Here is a 12,007-nt window from a genome sequence, read left to right on the forward strand (position 1 = left end):
TCCTGCTATTCAGCAAGATTAGTACAATGCTGCATCTAAAAAGGATTAAGCATAGGAAAAAACAGTGTATTTCTGAGGGATTCTGGTAATGTCTGCCCAGCTGAACTGAAAAACAAAACCAAACTGATCTCCATGACATGCCAGAACACTGCTATAGAAAAAAAAAGGGGATTTTGAAGTCAATACACACATGCACACAAATTTTCACCTCTTGAAACCAGATCTGCATGGGCACACAGGCTACCTTCCATCCTCCCTGCAAAGAACCAAACGGAGGAATATTGAAAACACACCATTGGGTGCATTCTATCTCTTCTCAGTCCTCCTTTTAAATAAAAAACAGCAAGCCAGGATGAAGCCAAACTCTTGGTATTCATGTAAGCACAAGGTAGTTCACCTTCATGTGGCTGAAGTTTTCCCACAGGGCTTGGCACTTCACAGGAATAAAAGGCCAAGATCACAACTTCCCATTTGTTTCACAATCATCTCCCAAACCAACATTCAGAATTAATTTTTCTTCATCAGAAATTTCTTTGATTTTGTTTACAACGGTTTTCTGTCTGATCTTAAGCATCAGGACACTCCAAGAAAATACTCAAAACAGAGAAACTACTAGTGAAGGTCTTGTGTGGACACAGCAGCTTCAAATAAGGTTTTTTTTATTCAAAGGAAGCAGTTATGAGTTTCTCTTCTCCTCCCTGAATGATCCAAAGAATACATCAGAAGGATGTACCTAACACATGGGAACTTGGACCCTTGGAAATCAGCCACAAAGCAAAGACTTCAAAAGATGTTTATTAGGAAAACCAGACATTACAAGAGGGCCAAACAGATTGTACAAGACACGTGCAGTTTCTGGTACAATGCAGAGGACAAGAAAAGTCTGCAAATACAGGTAACACACCCACCTGAACTGCTACCATGGGCACATCAATGCTCAGGTCACTTGCCATGAAAGGCAGACACTGGGGTCCTTCAGGTAGCCAGCCAATCCCTGGGATATTTCACATCTCCTGCAGAAGTACAGATTGTACACAGAGCTTTAATGGCAGTTAAAATAAAATTACTGCACAGGAATTCCTACATCCAAGTTGGAGCATTAATATACTGTATCTCATAAAATTTTATTTCTTTGCTTTCATTCAAGGTCATCTAGATTTCATGTTCTTATATTGCAGTTTTCCTCACAGATAATAAAACCGTGCTGTCTACACATGATTCTGCCTAGCAAAGCATATCTGAGACTGTTTGCTTTGTTAGCTAAGGAAAAGATCCAGATTTAATTACCTGTCAAAACAAGGTAATTCAGATGTATTGACAGGCAAATCCCTTATAACCCACATCAGAGAACTCACAGATTGACATATATATTAGCTAATGCTTTTATTAGGTTTTAGAACAAACATGTCCTAAACTTGACCAAACTCAGGAATTCTTGTCTTTAAAGCACAGCTAACAGCAACCAGCAATCCTCCATCACAGAGTGGAAAGCAAAACTCACTGAGCTCAGCAGCGAAAAATGAGCATGACCAGCTCAATAGCTTCTAGCAACAAATGTGACATTAACACTAATTCTCAATCAGGAAAATGAATAGGAAAAATATCTCACTGAACAGACTGGTGAATTTGCATCTGTGTCTGTATCTTAAATGACAAATAAATACTGCAAGAATGGTTAAAAATCTAATTCTCAAATTAGTCTCTTCTCCTCCCCATATAATATATCATAAATGCTTTGTTTCTTGCCATTTTGTAATGGCTTTAGCAGCTGTCTAATGTCCAAGATCACAACTTCCCATTTGTTTCACCATCATCTCCCAAACCAATATTCAGAATTAATTTTTCTTCATCACAAATTTCTTTGATTTTGCTTACAATGGTTTTCTGTCTGATCTTAAGCATCAGGACCCTCCAAGAAAATACTCAAAACATCCAACATCTGTCTATAAACTTTAAGGATTGTATTAGAAAAAAAAAAAACCAAAACATAATTAACTATCCAGAGCTTGTCAACCTCTTCACCCCCAGCTCTAAACTTACCTTCTCTGTTGCAACACAGCTGTTGGATATGCTATAAATAAAGACAAACATTTCAATCAACACTGAAATTAATAAATGGAGAAAACCACAGCTAAGACACACAGCACCTAAGCCCTCCTCAGACACATCAGACCAGAGGATCAGATAGGAGTACCTGCCACCAGAGCGCACACTTCAAGTCCATGCTTTAGTGCCCATCACAGCGTCTATCCTTCATCATCTAAAAACAGACCAGAAATAATGGCATTTCAAAGAGGAGAAAGTTATTAAAACAAAGAGCACAGATCCTGCAATCCTACCCCATGGAAAAGAGGGAGCTGGCATTCAGCAGATACAAAAGCAGCAAACATGAATAAAATAGAATTCACAATCTCAGAAATGGCTCTTCATGGTGAATAATTTGAGAGTGCTAGGTAGTAATATCAATATGCAAATAGTTAATCAACTCTCACACACACTGTTTACAGAACTGCAGTGAGCTTGAGCAGGTGTTACACCATCCTCCTGCCTCTCTATAAAGCCAAAGGTAAGTGAAGCCAAGTCACCTATTTCACATGCCACCAAATATCCCAGGTTACTGAGGTAGACTTGGAAAGATCCTTACTGGGTTTTTTTTTTCAAAATAAGCTACAACTCTTTGCATCAGTTATCTCTAAGCTAAAACTTAGGACTGAATCTGGAAACAAGAATGCAGGTGATGTTCACCTGAGCCTCTGCTTCAGCTCACTAAAGGAAATGTGACATACTGCCAGAGCTGATTTCAGCTACTTTCACACTTCAGTTTCTGAATACCAGTTTAGAGGTTTGGTCCATGGTAAGTAATGAATATCCACATTTCTTGACTTTAGCTGTAAGGCTTTCTTATTTTTTATTCTGTTCCTCCTGCTATTTTTTACATGCTTCTCTTAAGCATGCAGAATATAAAGAAATCCCAGCTATTGTGGAACAGATCATCATCTTTTCCAAACTGGCCATTAAGAGAGAAGCTGTTCAGAGATGGATCAACCTGAACATCCTGCAGATGAAATAAAATGCAACAGTCATTTCACTAACATCTCTTCAGGCAGTTCATAACATTGTGCAGCAGTGACATTAACTGGTGTTTGCTTACTCTTTTTTTAAGAAAAGGCAAGGATTTAAAGTCCTAAATGACTCTGATGTGCTCACGTGAATGATGAATAAGCAGGCTGCAAGATTTTGTGTTGGTTATGCAAGTGTAAGAGATGATACCTGTCAAGGTGTCACCAGCAAGGTGCTACTGCAGGAGGCACTGCACAACCACACTCCCCAAGAGCATTTCCTAAGACTAACAGCCAAAAGCCATGAATACAAACCAGCCAATTCCAGAGAAACTAGAGATTTTAAGATTCAAGAAATGGATCATCCTATTTCTCTAAAAAATGAATGAAGCCTAAAGAGATCAAGAGGTATAAGCTAAGCCAGGCTGATGATCCAGCCCAGGCCAGAGACCAGAGATCAAAGAACCCAGAGGAAAATCAGTCCCCTCAAATGAATGCAACCAACAAATAACTGTTCCAAGAAGCCATGAAGGTTGATGGGGTCCTGCCATCAGTGTGTGGATATAAAGCTCTAAAGCTCACTCGAACCAAGCTGACTTCTGCACCTAAAACTCTTGGGTCACAAGATGTACAATTTATATCAGAAAGGGCTCAGACAGCAGAGCAAAACCACAAAGCCAAAAAGGGCTTGATCTCATTCCTCCTGTTACCTCTGGAAGGTGGAAACTCTTCCAACTCAGCAGTGCCAGGAAGGCAGCACTACAGAAATGGGAATACCTCAGTGGAATGGGAAGGTTTTCAGAGTCAATGAAGCAGAATCACCTCTAACAACACCACCTCAAACATCACCACTACTGCCACACCTCAGATATTACCCGGCACTCTGAGCGATGTCAGGAGGTCCTATTCATGGACAAAACCCACCAAAATGAACAAAAGGACTGAAAATATTTTACTTATTGTAAATGTAAGCCAGGTAGGAGGCTGGAAGATCAATCCCTGAAGAGCCATCACGAAAAGGGGAAAAGGTCCAAGCCCAAAGAGAAAGGGTCACACATGAAGTGGAAACACAGACAAGCACAGACCTCCATGGCAAAACATATAAAAGCTGAAAATCTGCAGGCAAAGCTACACTTTTTGTTTGGACTTTGGCCAGGAAGTTCCCTAAGAGAAGCTGGAAAGGATGCAGGTGTATGGGGCCTGACACCTTTGTGACCAAAGAGAGAGAGGCTGCAGACATAGGTCAAGCACAAAGACAGCAAGGGTTGAGCAAGGAAAAGCTGCACCAAAGCCTTACCTGTCTCCAGCTCCCAAGGGCTGCCCTCCTTCAGCCAGGTCACGCAGCTCTGTGCTGCTCTTCACCAGGTATCAATGGATAAAACACCAGAAGTGTTTGGTTCAATTCTTCTCCCAACCCAAATGACACGTGGAAAAAGCAGACACTGAGTTCCACTTCTGAGAACACAACTGATTTTTATCCTCCTCTGCCTCTCTTGTTGTCAGTCTCACAAATATTCCACCTGAGCCTTGCAAAGCAGCAGATACCTGAGAAGGCACTGAGTCAGGTGACACCCAAAAAGATGTTTTCAGGCAAATATAATGAGCAGTTACACAAACACTTCTCTATCTCACCTCTACTAAAAGCTCATTAAAACCCAGCTTCCTAACCACTTTAATTCAAAATACAGAAAACCAGGAAGATGTGAAATACGTGTTTCTTTTTTTTTTCCATTCTTAAATGTTTGCAAGGAGTCCTAAACTGTGAGGCAAATATGAGCCAAACCTTCTGACCATGCTGACTACTGGTGCATGATGAACCATACGAGATTGAGAGGGACAAAGCCTAAGTCCAGGAGATGTAGAAAACACCTAGAAAAGGAAAAATATTCAAAAAATATAACAATAAATATTGAAAAGAAACTAGGGAGTCATATAATCTTCTGTCCAACTTCTCTACTTGCCAGTTATTTCTTTTTTCTTTTTTTTAATTTTCCCCCCAGTGTAAGGTTGCAAAGGGGCACTGAGAAGCCATCTATCTACTGGTATGCTCAAATTCCTTCAGTCCATGTTCAGCTGAAATTTCTAATAAGCAATTATAAATACTTCAAAAACAAGTTTTGCCTGAGCAGTTTCAGTTCAAAAACCACTGGGCTAAAAATAAACTTGACTTAAGTAGTGGAGCATATCTTGATTATTCCAGGTATTATTCTAAGTTTAAGAGCATGGTACTCAGCCCAAGAATACAGAATGTGATTGATAATTGTGCTCTAGTAATTCCTTTCCATATGTTTCCTGTTCTGCCAGACATCAGCCAGCAGCTGCAGCAGGCAGGCAGTGAAGAGGAGCACTGCCCTGCAGGCTACAACCCAGAGCACTGCCAGAGGCCAAGAGCCACCTACAGGGAAATAGCAATTTAAAAGTATATCCAGGCTCCAACTGATTTCATACTGTGCCACAGCTTTAGTATCCTAGTGTGTGTGCAGAGGCTACAGTGGCAGATGGCATAAATGAAGTCCTGAAATCCTTTCAGGAAAGCCAGCAATCAAACTTCTCCACACAGACAAGGAGAGGTAACTTACCAACTCAATTCATATGGCATCATGAATGTTCTTCAGGGATTATGAGATGAGAATGGAAGCTAAAACATTTTTAGTAGATAAAGGAGTCCAGGCACTTGTGTACTAAGTTATAAAAATTAGTTTTAACTTCTTCAGAACCTATTTTCTGATTGCTGTTAATAACTACAGTTTCTAAAATAGCTTATTTAGACAACTAATAGAGAGAAAAAAAAAAGTGTGCATTTACACAGCCATAGGCTTTTTCTTCTCTTTTCATTCTGCCAGCAGCCATCTTCTTACAGGCAGCACTGAGACACCTGCACTGGCTGAACTGTTTTAATGACAGGACTGAACCATGAGTGTAACAAGCAAATGAACATCTAATCATGCTTACATCTCAATTTTCATCAAGCAATCCTATCTCTGTAAGTAACTGCAATCATTCTCAGGCTCTTGGTATTAAAGTCTGATTGTGGGTTTTTTTCTTACTAAAGGTTTTGTGGTCTCAGTTTGGAACACAGAAGAATTTTTTGCTAACACAAGCAGAGGCTCTGTGCATCAAAAAGGAGTCTGTCTTTGCTTGAGATCCACCTGGCTCTGCCAATCCCACACTTCTTCCTGGAAGCCTTCTTCCATATTTATACACTGCAGTTCCTCCATGCTCAGGGGATTAATCAATTCAGGCATCATTATCTAATTTTCACCTACCAACACAGTACATGCCAATACAGAATCAATGTGAATTATGTACCCCATGTTTCTGTTACATCAAGAGCAAAGTTCACAGTCTCTATGGCCAGATCCAGATCAGTATCTGAAAAATATGCATTTTTAAATAAAAAAAAGTTACACCAAGCATCCTTGTGGTCTGTCCTGCATTAATTAACTTATTACTAGAGGCTTTGTAAGAAATACACAATGGTTAAAAAGATGCAAAACACACAACTTCTTTGCATTTCAAGCTCAAACTGAAACAGCCACAGAAAACAGCACAGATATTATTTAGTGTTAGTACTTCCTGCTCCTCTCCTGGTTACCCAGCCTACAAGCAAGTCACTACCTTGGATTTTGATTTCAAGCATTAGTGAAAAAGACTGCCCCTACTGACTGCTTTCCTAAATGTCTGATGTCCCCTCTTTTTCCCAAGGTCAATCATTCTGTAGAAATATAGAGTAGAAAACTTTCTGAGCTAATTCACTTGCACCCTTTGTTCACATAAAAGCAACACTGAAAATAGCCTATCTCAGTAGGAACTGTTCATATAATATCTGCAGACACAGGCTTTCAGCTGCACTTGACAGTTCAAATAAGACAATTCTACCAAAATACAGACCAATTTTCTTCAGAATGCCAAAAAAACTCTACCCTGCAGAAATAACCTTCATGGAAAGTCAGGATACGACACCTGAACCCCAAGAACTCAAATATATGGCCTTTGGATAATTAGAGAACAGAAAACAGAGAATCGGTATAAAAAGTTCAATTGAGTGAAAATTACTGAAGTTAAAGGAAAAAAAACATTTCAAGTGTTGCCTCTGAGAAGAAGGATGATTATTCCCAAAAACTTGGACTCTAAACCATTATGCTAGAGTCTAGACTTTGCTGTAACAGAAGAGCACTGCTTTTCATGTATTCCTGAAATGCAAATTTCCATTACTACTTATTCCTCGGTCAAAGAAGGGGTGGAGCTAATCACAGCAATTAAGAGTGAGCAACCACGTGAGTGTTCTTCCATATGTGTAAACAAACACTCTGCCCATCCCACACTGCACACATCTCATACCAGAAAAATCACAAAGAGCTACTCAAATAGTTGCACATCTGTATCTCATTTCAGCAACTTCTACTGATACATCCACACATTTGATGTTATTTAGCTGCTTCTATTTTAAACCTCAGCCTAGCTGCTAAAAGGATTTTTCAAGCTATTTCCAATGAAAGAAAAGAGATGACCTACATTGGTGGAGATATCTCTCTGGCCACACAGCCTCCCACAGTAGGGAAGGTGCAGCTTCACTGCACAGACCCCACTTTGGCTCAGTGAAATAGATTTAATTTGTGACCTTTAGATTTTACATGCTACACTGCAAACCCTCCTGAACCCACTCCTAAGGCACATAAAAGCAAACATCTATTTGACATGAGAGAAAAAGCTAAAACTTTACAACCAAGAGTCAGTCAAGCAAAAAAGGAGAGGGGAAAAAAGCACATTTATTTTCTATGAACTGCCATGAAAGAAACAGAGAAGATTTAATGTTTACCAGAACACTGAAGAAAATATATGTTCTAATGCTTCAGAAACATGATGAATGATGAATGTGAATGTTTTTTGTATAAAATTATTTTATGAGCAAATTAGCTCCTAAGTGCATTCCTACAGTTCTCTGCAACATCTATCATCTAAAAATGCTGACAAAATTAGTAACTCAAGTTTAATACTTCAGGTAGGTAAGGAATAATATCAAAGAAATTTGAAGAATCCTGCAGTATGTTTACCTTTACATACCACATCAAAAAATCATTTGAAAAACAGCAAGGTCCACTCAAAAAAATCTCAAACCTTGCAACAGAGCTTTGCATCTGCACCAGCAGCTTGTTGGCTCAACACATCCAAGACACTGCAGGAAATGCTTTTCTCCTTTCTCTCTACATAAGGAGACAAGTACAGGTGAACATCCAACCAACAATGGGAGAGGAAAGGAAGAGTAGAAGTGAGAAGCTACATTAAGGGTTTAAGCATCCTCATTTCTCAGGGACCTTAAATTCAATGTCTCTATTCATAATCATTGGTTTGTCCAGCATGAGAGTAGCAAGAACTGCTTGATGGTCAAGTATCACTTAGGATCTGAATGAGAAGCAGCTGAGAAATCCTGCTGGCAAGTTCACCAGGAGAACTGCTCCAGATTCACTCTTCAACTGAAACTGAATTTTGTCTCTGACCTGTGTGTTCAGCTCAGCAGTGCTCTATCAAAAAGCCTACAGACTGCTTATTAGATGTAATGCAATGCATTGGCATCCTGCAAATGTACAGCAGTTTGAAAATCAAAGCCACAGAAATCAAAAATAACATGGATGGCATAAAGATTGACTAGGTATTCATTAATAGGGTTTTTGTAGTGAACCTCTAAGTAACAGCTGAAAGAAAACTGGCAGGGCAGAAAACCAAATTTGACAGAAATTATTATGGTTAAGAGTTATCTTTAAAGCTGTGTCCACCAAAAATTTTAAATTGAATCCAGAACTGTTTGGAAACAGGAGAATAAAGGTGGCTGCTCAAATTTCTGCAGTAAGCACAATGGGATAAGCATGACTGTCCTTATTTATGAGCTACTGCTGAGCAATCTGGCTATTAAAGGACCTTTTTATGATCTACACTCCTCCAGTTTTTGACCCTGTTGAACTTGACTAAGAATGCTAGGGTGCTAATATTCTCTTGGCCTAATTCTTAGCACTGTACAACTTCTCTGGATACCCAGAAGAGTTCTATGAACCCCTCACCACAGCCCTTTCAACTCTGACCTTCCTGATACTGCATCAAGGACACTTCCAATGTGGGAAGAGAACACCCACTGCAGCATGAACAGATTTATAAAATACCTCATAAGTGGCCATACCAGCAAAAAGAGAAAGCAAAAAGAATTCACAGTTCTTTTCCTCTTCCTGGAGTGGCACACAGCAAACTTTGGTAAGAGGCCCCAGAGACCTGATGTCAGACTAGAGCTATCCCTGCCAATAACTCATGTTTACTGAGAAAGGATCCAGCTGTTCCTGAACTGCTGCATTAGTGGGGTGTTTCCCAAACCTGACCAGCTACCACCTACCTGCAAGGACACTACTGCAACTCCTCTGCCCTTCCCAGGGAGAGAAGGAAAAGGTGCCCAGTCTGCAGGGTGCTGTGAGCACAGCCATGCTGTCTTTCCTTGTTTGGGACTTTGGGTTTCTTGTAAAGGTTGTTTGGTTGGTTTTGGCTTTTTTTAAGAACTGCAACTATTTTTAATCACAGGACTTTCAGCCCATGCAGCATTTCACTTCTCTTTTCCTGCAGCAGTTAAAGCAGCACAGCAGGGAATTCCAGAACAGAAAGAAGCATCCATTGCTAAGACAGCTGAATGCTCTCCAGAATTAGATTCTTCTCCTATCATGAAATAAATGCTTACACCACATCTCCCCTGAAATTCCAGCTGGGTATGCACCTTCTGCACACCAAATGTGAAATGTCTGAAGGTATGTCAGAAAGAATAATGTCATGGGACCAGGTGCTGATACAATGGATGCTCATTCCTCGAAATCAAAAATACAATCACCTCTCACAGGTTGCTGTGAAGATTTAAAAACAAAGAGAGAAAAACCTGTGTATCCTACACTTACACAAGCTCTGCAGAAGTTCAACAGGAGAGTCCAATGAGAAGGCTGTACACTCATTGGTGCTAAAGAAGGAAAAAAGTGAAGCTTGTGTCTGAAGCAAGGAGGGCAGAACTGGAATTTGGTCTGCTTTTCATTCTTTTTTCCCTTTTTTTTTGCCTTTAATGCAGTTTGGCAGCTTACGATCACATAAATACATACTGACATTGTGTTTTAAACTCATGAACTTCACTGCCAAGAGACTGGTGTTTTATGAAAAGAGCATGTCCCATTCCCATTATTTCCAGCTATCTCCAAATTCCACATGTGCAAAAGCCAATCCATTCAGTTGCTTTTTCTCCTGTAAGGACCTTGCCATCTGCTTTCTTTCCCAGAGTCCACCTGAGCATGTGCAATACATCCTACTACACTCACTATCAGCAGCTCTATGGGACATGCAGATTGGAAACTCCAGAATTAAGAGATCCTCTTTTTGCTGTTTATGATCTTTCAAGTGAAACAACACTGATGACTTTGTGTGATCATTACTGTTCTCAAGTCGGGGTATGCTGAGTAAGGTTTATCTGGAATGAAACAAATACTTCATTTCTGAAAATTCCTTACAAAATACCTGTACTCACCAGGCACACTTCTTCTGCAGTTGGTGTCAGAACTGGCATGCTATTCAGTCCCACGGTAAATAATGACTGCACCTGGAATGCTCCTCTAGCCTAGTAAGCTTTTCCAACTTCTCTGCTCCTTTCCAAGTACTGCATGAACAAGCAGGAAAAGACAAGTCTGCTGGCTGAGGAAAGGTGCAAGATGAGCAGGTGCCATGAAGAATTCAACATGTCCAAGTATTTGATTTGCAAACCTGTTCTTCAGCTTTTGCTATTTGTTTGTCTAGAATCAACATATGCCCTCCACAAAAAGGGATGATTATTAAAATCCTGTGGGATTTTATAATGGGATCAACTACAGCTGTCCCTTGGTACAAAAGCCATTCTCTCTTGATTAATGACTTCTAAGCATTATCATGTTCAATATATAAATGATTCAAACTCATGATATGCCAGTTTTGTTATTTCCAAGGCAAAATTTTATTATTTTCGAGATCTACTTGGACACTTTTCTTAACAGCATTCTTAAGCTTTGAAGAAGTGTGCTGCAAATTCTTTGCTTTTCCACAGGTGGGAAAAAAAATCCAACCCATACCTGGATTTAATCAGAGAGGAAAAATTTAAATGTTCAAAATGTTTTATGCTTCCAGCACTCCTAAAAGAGCATCCACCTTTCTTCTGAAGTGCATGTCATCTTTATTTTCAAATCAATTTCAAGAACCTATACCATATGCCTCTCTTGAACATGGACAGATTTAACCTCAACTTTTACCTTCCACACTTGCAATCTCTCCATGGTAATGGCAGATTTTGAAAGCTATTCCAGTGCTCAGGTCTGTGGAGCTCATATCCTCCCTCCTCCCACACCAACCCTTTCACCTTACTGAAGGAAATGAGAAAGAAAGTTTTCTTACCTATAACTCCAAGGTTAATGTCCCCTGCGAACCCCACCTAGCAAGTCGACATCATGACATGTCAGGTCAGCCTCAACCACGCTTCCCTGATAGTCAGGTAAAAGGAAGGAGTTAAAATACAAAATTGACACTTGCAGATTTCTGGACATCAGAAAATATATTCTGAACTGTCTTTCAGAGCTTCTGGTAACCTCCAAGTTGTTAAAACAACATTTCTTCAGAGGGATTCTCCTGTTCTAAAATTTCAGAAGTTCCTGATCAATAACCAAGTATCGCAGATCCACCCTGACTATTTTATTTGAATGAGACCAAAAGCTTAAGGTTTCCCTTTAGTACAAGTGATTTTTTTCTCCCTACTCTACACATTTTATCAGCTAATACATGCTCAACAAAACTGCTCTGGGTTTCAAAGGACAATTTAAGCCAATAGACTACAACAGCTTCATTCAAGTTCTAAGTTAACAGAAGCTCTAACTTCTTTTTGTTGTTGTTTTAGAAAAAAACAGGAACACAAC

The 12,007-nt window shown here is 39.7% G+C and overlaps 1 long non-coding RNA gene across 1 annotated transcript; it reads right to left on the bottom strand.

Moving 5' to 3' along the window:
• Window positions 1-779: 779 nt before the first annotated feature.
• On the bottom strand, window positions 780-3,048 carry LOC115948740. Its single transcript, XR_004082523.1, has 3 exons — window positions 2,195-3,048; window positions 2,041-2,071; window positions 780-1,013 (listed from the first exon to the last, which is right to left on the bottom strand). It is a non-coding gene; the product is annotated as an uncharacterized LOC115948740 (long non-coding RNA).
• Between the last annotated feature and the right edge of the window lie 8,959 nt (window positions 3,049-12,007).

The sequence above is a fragment of the Geospiza fortis genome, unplaced genomic scaffold (genome assembly GCF_000277835.1).
Source record: "Geospiza fortis unplaced genomic scaffold, GeoFor_1.0 scaffold115, whole genome shotgun sequence".
Taxonomy (NCBI): Eukaryota; Metazoa; Chordata; class Aves; order Passeriformes; family Thraupidae; genus Geospiza; species Geospiza fortis.